General features: G+C 39.2%; 1 protein-coding gene across 1 annotated transcript in view; it reads left to right on the top strand.

The window, feature by feature from the left end:
* The window catches only part of DMD (dystrophin), a 2,214,077-nt gene that overhangs the window by 174,318 nt on the left and 2,027,485 nt on the right, over window positions 1-12,274 (top strand). Inside the window, exon 3 of the mRNA XM_088454197.1 lies at window positions 6,003-6,080. The gene's annotated coding sequence lies outside the window, so the exon portion shown is untranslated. The remainder of the gene's footprint in view (window positions 1-6,002; window positions 6,081-12,274) is intronic.

Here is a 12,274-nt window from a genome sequence, read left to right as displayed (position 1 = left end):
CCTCATTCAGAGGCGCTCGCAAAATGCGAGCAGTCGCTCTGAATGAGGGCGGCCCACATGGGTTTTGAAGTGCGGCCTCCTGGTTGCTAGCTAAGCTGTGGGTTACCACCTACAGCTTTAGCGACCAACCAGGTTGATGGTCGCGATGGTCAAGACCATCGCACCCATCGGGGCTTGCGACGAGACCATAAGGTTGGGTCTCTGCAACCGCAAGCCCCAGGGAGCTTCCTGTTCTGATCGAGCAGGAAGCTCCCTCACTGCTGATGTCAGTGCGGCCGCCAACAAAACAGCAGGCATTCCTTAAGGAACACCTTTGTTTGTGAAACCACCCCCCCACCACGCCTACAAAATGGGGCGAGCTGTCGATCAACATCGACAGCCGCCCCTTTTGTAGTGAGCCCTGGAGCGTGAGAATCTCTCTCTCGCTCCTGGGCATGCACATGCGCAGCGCGGCCGCTGCGCATGCACAGGGCCTAAACATCGACCCACTTGCGAGCGCTCAGCGCTTGCAAGCGGGTTTGAATGAGGTCCTTAGTGGATGTGTCCACAACAGTAAAAGTACTTATTTTGCTCCTAATAGTTGTGTTAAATGCACTAGTTGAACTAGAACAATGTTAATATAATTTTTTTACCTAGAAATAGTAAGCAGAAAATAATAGTAAAAAGTACTTAAAATTACATAAAAAATGTCCATATATGTATACAGAGAAGACATACGTACAAACACACATACATATGTATACACACACACATACACAAATAATTGTATGTGTATATGTATACACACATGTATACAAAGCAAACCACAGAAAATTTCAGTATACAGGCGTATATAAATAAATTCCATATCTACATTTTCGTTTCAATCCTCGAGGTTTTAATGTCTGTAATTTACAGATCCAAGCGGCCTCTTGTCTACACAATTCTCTAAATCGATCCCCACTCCTACATGTGTCAGTAATGTGCTTTACTGCTGTTAATTTGAGTCCTTTTGGGTCTCTATTGTGACACTCAAACAAAATGTCTAGATACGCTGTGATTAAGAAATCCTGTTATTATATTGCGTCTGTGCTCGAGAAATCTGACTTTCAGGGATCGTGTGGTTCTCCCTATATAATATAGATTACATGGGCACCGTAGAAAATAAATTACGTAACTAGAATTACAATTTATGTTCGATGTAATATTAAATTCTTTCTTAGAGTGAGAGGCATATACCGATTTTGTTTTGTTTACAACGTATGTACAAGTCAGACATCTATTGCTGTTACAGCAATAAAACCCACATAAAACTTGTTTAGCGAGTGTTTTCTGTATAGATGCATTTTTCATAGAAGAATTCCTAAAGAAACTTGGAGCAAGAATATTCTTCAGATTTTTAGCTTTCTTGAAAATATTAGGTTTCTTGTCAAGACTTTTAGCCAGAATAGGATCTGTAAGGAGCAAATTGTAATTCTTCTTCAAAATCGAAGTGATTTTTGGTGCTGCTATATTATATTTAGAGATAAAAGAAGGCCCTAAGTCTATTTTAGTGCCTGTCGGTACAGTCCTGTCTCTTAATAAGATATGTCTATCTACAGACAATGTATCTTTCAGGGCTTTTTCTAAATTTTCATAAGGATACTCACATTCTGCAAATGCGTCTAAAAGTACGGACACATGTTTCTCAAAAATCTTCTCTGAGGTACAATTCCTACCAAGTTAGTACATCTGACTTTTTGGCACATTAGTGAGCTAACTTTCTTTATGATTGCTTGAAAAAGGAATACAATTTAGGTGTCAACAGGTTTTTTATATGCAGAGGTACATATAATAAACTATACTTCTAGAGTAATGTCTACAAAATTAATATGTGAAGGATTGTGAGTTAACCAAGGATAACCCAAATTTATTGTGATTAAGAAAAGAAACAAAATTAGTGACAGAGGAAACATCACCATCCCAAATAAAAAACAGGTCATCGATATAGCGACCATAGAGGACTAGGTTCACAGCAAACTAACCATTCCAAATCAGTTCTTCTTCTAGATGGCCCATGTAGATGTTCGCGAAGCTCGGTGCGAACCTGGTCCCCAACACAGTACCGAGGACCTGTAAATAGTGTAAGTGGAGAATCTGTGCATAAAAATAAACAAAATAAAGGGCAGCTGCTAGGGTGTTCGGTACCCTCTGCAAACATTAAATTTGTGACCTCCTTACCTCCATCAGGAACAGGCAGCTACTAGCTCTCTCTCTCTCACTCACTATTTAGCAGGTCCTACTCCTAGCATTGTGCTGCACAACTGAGGCAGCTCCTACATTGCTCCTCTTCTTGGGCACTGCATACCACACACAGAGAGCATGGGTGTGTGCACACAGCGTGACATCATCACGTTTGTTGCACATGTAACTTGCCAGTCTACAATGCTATTGCAGGTAGTGGAGCTGCTTTTAACTGCTTAACAAGGCAGGAGAACAAATTAGCTCCTCCTGCTCAGGGGTGGGCAATGCTGGGCAATGAAACCAGTCCCTGACCGGTGTCCGCGGGCATAAATTACATTTAAAGGCAGAGTAGCAATCTGGTTAAAGGGTGGTCTTCACTCTGGACCACCCACTAGCCAAGTCGCCGTCCACCTGAATTTAAATGTAATTTATGTCCGCAGATGCCCATTCCACTCCTGGACCACCCCTTAGTTTCACCCTGCCAGGCCTACCCATGACATCGCTGCACTGGTTGCCTCAGCCTGCCTATCACAGGTGCAGTCAATGCAGCTGTAATGGCACTCAGAAAGCAAGCAGCATTGCCCCCCTGTAATGCTTACTCTGCGGACTGCATTGCACCAGCCCTGATTGATCTGCAGCAAAGCAAAGGAGCAGATCCTAGTAGATTAATTACCAGTTGTCTGGCCCCTTGTCAAGGGCACCATATAACATATTGTATACAATTTGGCCACCTACATTGATTACCAAGTTGAAGAGTGTTCCTGTTGCTCAACTTGTCCTAGTGGCAGAATCACAGTGTGTGTGGCAAGTATTAGAGTAAATAACTGTAAATGTATCAGCAAAGCCAGTTTGTAAATAATTTTGGTGCCCTCATCAACAAAACCTTCTGATCCCATATTATCTCCACTTGCCAGACAACAAAATATCAAATCCTACCGTACTTTCTCTAGACTTTTAATCTAGTAATAAATTTGTATACTTTGAATCTTAAATGATTCTCATGGTGATCTATCGTGTACTACTGATTAAGAAATTATAAGGAGGGAGCATCTGGGTTACTTAAAAATACTAAAGTATTTTTTAATCCAGACACTAATTTTAAATAAACTGTTCCATTTTATTTAAAATATTTAGGTTTACATTATTCTCACATGTATAGTTATTGCATTCTGTTTGCACACATTTCATATACTGTATAAAGTTGACAAGAAATGTACTAATGTTTCTTGTAGTTTAATTGGAACATTAATCAATCACAACAGCCATCTGTCCAATTATTAAAAGCCATTTACTTAAAATGATCCCTTAAGGAACATGTGATACATAAGGTATAAGTGTAATTAGGATGTTAGCTGTGGGTCGGAGTAGGAGTAAAGCAATTTCTGAAGAGTATGTAGGAGTAATGTTAGAAATATGGGTAGGGATCTATAGGGAGGAGTCAACAAACAGAAATTTATTTTCAAACTCTGTGAACTTTCACATGTTTTCTGTCAGCCTGGCAAAAGTCAATGAATTTGAAAGAAAAGAAGACTCTGATGTGATCAAGCCCCGCCCCCGGCAAATCGTACGTCAACCATGAGATTATGTGCTGATGGCCAGACACCTTCCTGATATGCAGCGTGGAAGGAGATCCCTGCTGCTTTAGCCACAGGCACTTGCCTCTCATACACACAGATGCCGCCGCACTGAGCAGCAGCCTGGGGAATCTGCACTGCCACTGATGACAGCCCAGCAGCAAGCTAAGCAATAAATCACAGCCTGTCTATTTACTCTCTGCACTACCTTCAGCACTATTTCATCAAAGCTCTGCCCAGCACTACCCTGTACTGCACAACAGGGGGGGGCTGTGGCACTGTAGCACTGACAGCAGAAGTGCACTCCTCTTCCTTAGGTCCCAGCTAGGGGCGTCTTAACAGAGGAGGGGGCCGTGTGCACTGCCCGTGCGAGGCCCCCTCCTCTCCCCCGGGTCCGACAGCCAACTGACACGGCTGGCCAGCCACCTGAGCATTAGTAGACTCCGGGCACTAGAATGTGCCCAGAGTCTACTGCGCATGCGCACAACGCAGGAAAATTGGCCGCGGCGGCTATTTTCCGGCTTTCTGTAGACTCTGGCAACTAGAGTGTGCCCGGAATTTACTGCGCATGCATAGAACACCGGAGAAATAGCCGCAGCAGCCACGTTCCCGTGTTCTGAGCAACGCCGACACCCGACGCGGGACCTTGGACAGGTAAGTTAAAAAAAAATATGGGTGCAGGGTGTGCGGGGCACCCCTACACCCCTACGCCCTGCACACACTGCACCCATTATAGATATGCCACTGGTCCCAGCAGCCTTGCCCATTTCTCTCATCCCTCACCCACTGGTGCTACTGGGTACATTGAGTTTCTCTATCTTATCTGTTTATTGGTATTTGAATATCTGATTTACTAAACTACCCTATGAATGCATAAGGAATGGAAAGTTCTCTTCTGTCTGTGTATAACTTTTAGAGGCTATTAAGCCCTTGTTTGAGATGCATTTATTATATGGAACATTATCAATACACTATTGCATATGACACTTCCGTTGGTATACATATGCATGCAATAAAAATATATGTAAATTGTGCAAATGTACACAGCAACAATAGGTTTGATTTTTGGGTTGAAGCATTCTGATCAGAGAGGAGACATACTGTATGCGATATATCCCGGCTGGGTTACTTTTCAACTAATGATCATCTGAAAGTTAATGATAGCTGGTATTAGATGTTGGAAGGTTATTATTTCACTTTCCAGACAAATTATTTACAGTGCAGTGACTTGTGGATATAATTATTGAATAGGCTGGCTCAATTGTATGTGCAGGGTGATACTGTGTGTTTCTATAAATACATTGCTTCAAATGTGCAATGATTGTAATGATTTCATTAATTCGCTAATCACATGATGGGATTGATATTAATATCTACTGCAAATTATTGGTTTGTCACAGCAGGTTACAGAGTCCATATAGGAGTTTGTTCTTATATGTATTTCAATTTTAGGTTTGCGTGTTGTATGTCCAAACATATTTTTAAAGGTATATTATTAATGGTTATATTTTAATACTTGAAATAATTCCAATTAAGAAGTGCCCCCAAAATAAGAATCTTCTTTTTCATTCAAATTCATTGATCCTTGTCTGACTCTGGGGAGCACCACCAACATATAAGGGTTTCCATTTGTGGCACAAGTATACGTAGTTTGATTTATATTTTTCTTTTTCCACCTCTACTAATCCCTAGGGATTAGGGAGAGGTTAGTATATAGTCCTGTGCGATTCTCACCCTCTTCTTTTGTACAGTAGTGGAATTAATTCTGGACACTCTCAATAAAACTAAAAGTGGACAGAATTCATTCCACTAGTGTAGCCTGGCAAAAGTGTTGCTTATAGTGCTGGCTGGGAGAGAATCTTCAGAACTACAGGAGTCTTGGGCATGTGATCTCTGTGGCTTGATTAGTTGGGTGGAGATTATATAAAAATGAATATGCTTATTCATAATGTGGGCCAAATTAAAAAGTTTTGTTACTAATTACTAAAATACTTACCACAAAAAAGTGAAATAAAATATGAGGCACCATGCTGGATAGATTTTTTTTTTCTTTCTTCTCTTTGCTTCTAAACTTCTGATATTTTAATTTTTACTTTTTAAGATCCATTATTCAGTAAATTTAATCTGCAATTCATATGCAAATATCAATCTCAACTTTCATACAATACTGTAGTTACGGAGAACCCTAGTATCATTCATCCATGTCATATTTTTCTTGTCTTTCAGGTAAAGGAAAAAGGCTCCACAAGGGTTCATGCTTTAAACAATGCCAACAAAGCACTTCAAATCTTGCAAAAAAACAATGTAAGTAATTATCAAGACCAACTTCAATGGTATAGTAAAAATATGCGTTCAAATGCATCTGAAATGTAGTTTAAATATGTTCAGCACAGTGGTTTACCCCTTTGCTACTATTTTTTTTTTATCCCTCTGCTGAGCCTATTTTTACACTTTATTTTCTATTTTTGGCTGGTCATTTTCAAATACACACATAAATCAAACCTTTGCTCAGAATATTTGTATTATCTTGAAACCTTGTAAGTAACATTTTACTTTATATCCCAATATAGCAGGTAGTAAAATAATAGAGAATAATATATATATGGTATGTATACCAGAGAAGTTTCTGCTTATTTACATAACTCAATAACTAAAGTTTACTGATTAGCTCAAGGCCTGCTGAAAACGATTGGTACCACATTTATCTTGTCTTCATTTTTTTCTTTTATTTTTGTACATTTTTATTTATACTGGTTCCTTGCTATCTGCTTTAGATGTGTTTGGGTAACCACCAGACAATGGGGTCTATTCATGTAGATTTGCGGTAATGAATTGTTACTTTTTACTATAGATGGCATCAATTCGATGCGATCTATACCTTTTCAAAGTAGCAATTCATGTACACTTACCCCACCTGTGGAATTAAGTGAAAAACCGGGTACTGAGCAAAGCACTATCCGGTTAAGAGCTGGGGTGGGAAGGCTTCTGCTTCTGTCATGTCCTCCTGCGCTGAAGAAGTCTGCTGCAGCCCCAGTCCTCTATCATGATGCCTGGCAAGCTGGCTGCTGTGTAAACAAGGAGGGGAGCTCACACACACACTAGCGTGGTTTCTTCTGTATCCAACGTGAACTGCTGCCGGTGCTCCATTATCAGCGTTTGGTATAGCAGAAAACACAAGGCATCTATTAGCAACAGTTCCCGGGCACTATCTATCAATCTGAGTGGTGGGTCCACCAGTAATCAGAGCACCAGCCACCATCACCCGGCTCTTGGGACCCGGTACAGAACCCCCTACCAGTGCTATTCAGCCGTGGGAGGCCACAGACCAACAGCAGCAGAGTTTCCAGCTCTAGAAGTCCAGATCTACATCGGACATAAAAGGTTTCTCCACAAGGGTGGTGACCCCAACACGAGCCGTAACTAGACATTTTGGTTCCCTGTGCCAGAGAGAGCATTGCCCCCCCCCCCATTTTTTAAATAGGGACACCTGAAAAAGGGCTATGGCCTCATGGGGAAGGGCCAGGGAAGAGATAGGGGAGGCCAGGAGATGCTCGGGATAAAAGAAGAGGAAGCTACAAGTGAGAATGATAATAAACAGGAAAATTGACAGGCCCAAACAGTGCCCCCTGCCTTGCGGTGCCCTGTGCCATAGCACTGGTTGCGCTACCCTAGTTACGGCCCTGACACAACTACTGGTAGTATGAAATTACTTTGATACTGTCCTCACAATTTGCTACTAATTAGCTATTGAGTGACACTTCTGCTGATACATTACTGCAACATTGTATCAGACCCTGCTGATACTGGGATTATTCCTGCTGGTATTTCATTCATTACAATTACCCACATGTACTGCATAGACATATTTTAGTTTTCTCCATTATCGGACACATTGAAAGTAAAGGAAATCCTTCATTTTGGTGTAATAATCAGCTACATTTTATTTATTTTATTATCAGTTATTTATATAGCGCACACATATTCTGCAGTGCTTTACAGAGAGAATAGTTGGCCATTCACATCAGTCCCTGCCCCAGTGGAGCTTACAATCTATATTCCATACCACATGCTCACACACATACACACTAGGGTTAATTTTGTGTTGGGAGCCAATTAACCTAGCAGTATATTTTTGGAGTGTGGGAGGAAACTGGAGTACCCGGTGGAAACCCATGCAGCACAGGGAGAATATACAAACTCCACACAGTTAGGACCTTATAATTTGTCTGTCTGCATTCATGATGTGATTTTTAGATCTTCTAGATGTTTTTAATGTGCAATTAAATGTGTATGTATTTTACCTATAGACTATGGTTGTAGTGCTAGTAACCCTTCCTTTTTTCTTGTTTTTGTATGCATCAATCTCAAGGCTAGACAAAGAGCATGTAGGTCCCAAACTTTTCTGTTTTGTACTATTGGAAAGACAATCACTTCTTGCATATCAATTTGGTTGATTGTACAATATTAACATTGAGAAGCGGGTCAGAAATCACATTGCATTCTCTACCAATTTTATTCAAGCTGTTTTTTAGTAGATGGCTAGCACCAATGGTATAAATAAGTAATCACTTTTTTCTTACAGTAAACGTAATAAATAACCTTACAGAACTTTCTGTCTGGCTTTCCTAATTCTATCAACTTTCACCTGAAGGATAAATTCAAATGAATGACACTGTTTGCTACAGAAACTTGCTGCTTTCAGATATTCTAGGATAGTGCATGAAAGATAAATGGTCACTGGCTTGATGTATTGTAGTGCTTTGGTAACTTTACTAGGACATTGCATTACATGTGTCTAAGTAATATTGTATATTGATTTATCAGTTTGGAAAATACTTATTTAGAGCTTGCATTGCAAAAAAATTCATTCATAAATCTTTGTGACCTTATGAAAATGTTAAACTGGCCTAGATTATCATGTCAAATACTTACATTTGGAAGAAGAATGTTCAATGGCTATCAGTGAAGGCCAAAATAAAAATAGATGTGTTATTGCTCAAAGAATTTTGTGACAGACCTCTTTATATCTAGGTCTATTGTTTTATTCATCATATTGTATATTGCTTATTTGTCTTTTTATGTTTTATTGATTTTTATCAAATATCACCCCAATTTCAGCCAGCAATATATATCCAGCTTTTCACTTTTTTCAGTCAAAAAGCAAAACAGATTGTAGTGGTTATTTTTTAAGAATTAAGCCTTGAATGATAAATTTGGCATGAGCTTATGTAACAAGGGCTCAAACTAAATGATATACTGAAGTTATTTGTGAATAAGCAAGCCCAATGTTTGCAAGTAATACCTTATTGTAGCAAATATGAAACAAACACATACACGTTAGACTATGAATGAAGCATGGCAACAAGCATACATAGTAAAATAGCATAGCCTGTCCCCCTGATGTTGTCTCTATCAGCCTAGGCTGTAAAGGGGGGGATTTTTTTTCTTTAATCCTTTTTTTTTACATTAGCAATATGATGATTATAAGTGCTGAGTTTGCACCTACCCTTCAGCAGGAAAAAATATAGCTTCCGACAGGTATAGAAGTTACTGCATTTGATTTGGCCTATGCCTGCCCACAACTCCCCTCTAAAAATAAGTAAATGTAGGTGCATACAGTACTTACTAAATTTTCTTTTGGGTGAAGCAGGGTAATTGCATGTGGAAGGAAGGGGTGTGGCTTCTGATGAGCTGGATCACCTCTGTTGTGTCCCTATTGGGATGAAAGGACAAAGTGGTGTATTCATGAAAGTTTGGCGAGAGAGAAAATTGTGAAATATAAAGCAATCAGTTCCTAACTGTCATTTTTCAAACACAGCCTGTATAGTGACAGGAGCAGATAGGTTGGTACTTTATATCTCTCCACTTTGTCTCTTCTGAAGGCTAGGTACATAGACACCTTTTATTTCTCAAAAATAAAGAAAAACTGCGCAACTTAGGTCTGTGCTGGGACACCAGAAATTCAAATGTAGTCAAAAATATAATTAAATACAAATTTAATAAGCTGTAAATCAGCACAGAATAACACATATATACAGAATTAAGAGTTGATCAGACTCATGATTAAAAAAAAACACAAGCATAGCATAAAAAACATATAGCAGTAGTGGCAAACGGAATGATACAGTTCAAAACTAAATTGCACACTGGTAGATAATTGGAAAATAGCCCTGTAAAAGTAGAATTGGATACAGTTAATTCATGAGAACAATTGTTCATGAAAAGGATAAATTGGGAAGTAGTGACAATAGTCAGACAGTCACATATGTGAATAAGTCGGCTGTCTTCGGTGTAGTCACATATATAGCAGAGTGTCATTTGTGATTTTAAGTACACAACCAAACATAAAAGTCTCGTATAGCACCCACTCAGAGGGGAAAATGGGAAATAGGCTGGCTCCCCAATCACAAGTGCCACTTCAAGGTAACGGGTCTCAGTAAATAATGGATGAGGTCCCTTATGCAGTCAATACAGTGATGTGCGGGTTACCTGGCAAGGTCAGGATGCTGCCATGGAAAAGCGGGAGCAGCTCAGGATGGCCGCAGCAGGACCACAGCGGTTTGATGGTTGAACGGTGATCGGTGGCTCTGATGGTATAGAGCACGGGGGTAGATGCCTTTCCCATCACCTCCGGTCGCCGGGATGCTACAGTACGGATAATGGCCGCAGCACAGGCCAGCCACGATGAGCCAGCCGCTGAACATCTGAGGTGAGCAGCGTGGATGATGAATTGAGCGGTCAATCACTAGACCTGAGCAGCCAGTAATCAGACGAGGTCAGCTCCTGTCTACAGATGGTTTGGAGTGAACAGGGCTGCAGCAATTAAGGCGTCAGCTGTCCAAAGCTGCAGGCAGGTGGAACAGGCGCTGACTCCAAATATCCAGTGTTCCAAGGGAAACAGCAACGCGTTTCGGCTACCACTGTAGCCTTTTTCAAGCTTTTCTTTATTTTTCTTTATTTATTTGTCTTGTAAGGTTGACAATCACCTTATTTATCTGCAGCTTTTTTGTCTGATCCCCCTGCTTTATTTAGCGCTAGGTAAAATTTTTTCTTACCTTTCATTTCTCTCCAAGCTTTCATGAACAGCCCCCAAAGTCCTCAAATTGGGACTGTCCAAATTGGGAGGTTGTATGGTTTAAGATAAGTGTCTATATTCTACTTGTCTTTTAAAACCGTGACAGTTGACAACAGCTTGATTTTTTTTTTTTTTATTTCATACTGAGTAACTGTGAAATAACAATGTTATTTTTATTGGTCAGTGTGCTAGATGCAATTTATATACTTATATTAATTGAATGTGTTCAATGCATATTTTTCAGTAGAAAACTGGGGCACGTATGTCACATGCTGTTTGCTGAGTGTATAAAAGAGCAAACCATCCATATTTTCCCTAATCCTGTGTTGTGTTTGCTTATGTATCTTTGTTATACTAAAACAAGATATTTTATTCAGTTTCCATAGTGATGTGTAATCTCTGTGCAAACTTGAGTCCTAGATGTGTTGTACATACATTTAGCCTGAAGTTTAAAAGCATAAATTGTGACTCTCACAAAACTTTCAAAAACCTAGTGTAAATGATATCATTTGCCCCTATATGCTCTTGTTTGACTATCTGTATAAACTGGTACATTTAAAGATGGTGAAAACATGATATATATATATATATATTTATATATATATATATATATATATATATATATATATATATTAAACACTGTATTAAGATCATGTCCAATGTCAGGACAAATATTGGCTTTCATAGTGGTATTCCATATTTGTACTGTTAAACCTATATATGGAATTGAAAAAGGTGAAAAAGTTAGGTACATTTCAAGTTTCCATAAATGTTTCACTGCTGTAGAATTCATTTATGTAGACAATGTTAAAACGAGTTTCGAAATTTGTAACAAAATTGCTTATATAAATAAACCCAATAATAAATAATATTTTATGCCTTAATAAACTACTTCTGGTTTTGAAACTATTTTTTTTATTGTCACAACTCAGTCTTTGAATGAATGTTCTATACCATAAACATCATACAGTATAATGCAGGTAAAGAAAAGATGTGTAGGGTACACGTGTTACTACTACAAGTAATGAAATTGGTATTCTTCCTCTTTTTTCCAAAACTGCCGCCCAAGTTCTTTTGTGACTTCATGCACAATTGCACTTGATTTTATGGTTAAGAGCATAGATTTGTGGGTGATGATGGCAGGATGAACTGGAATATTTTTTAGGTATGATGAATTTGCTTAAATGCAAATTAGTAAAAATGGTTTATTGCATACCATAAAATAATGGTTTGAGAGAGAAATAAGAATTTCAAAGACATCAGAAACTTCATGATGGGAGAAAGCAAGTATAAGACCGTGATCATCATGATGTTTAGGCTGAAAATCTGTTCAGTAGATTTTGCAACAAGGAAAATAGTAAGGAGTATCTGCGCACTAAATATAGATGGTTATGCAATCTGCGAGCTGCTGTGTATGGTAGCT

Source organism: Taudactylus pleione, unplaced genomic scaffold (assembly GCF_031769625.1).
Source record: "Taudactylus pleione unplaced genomic scaffold, aTauple2 ptg000609l, whole genome shotgun sequence".
In the NCBI taxonomy this organism is placed as follows: Eukaryota; Metazoa; Chordata; class Amphibia; order Anura; family Myobatrachidae; genus Taudactylus; species Taudactylus pleione.
The sequence above is the reverse complement of the archived record's forward strand: the minus strand, read 5'-3'. Positions and strand labels throughout refer to the sequence as shown.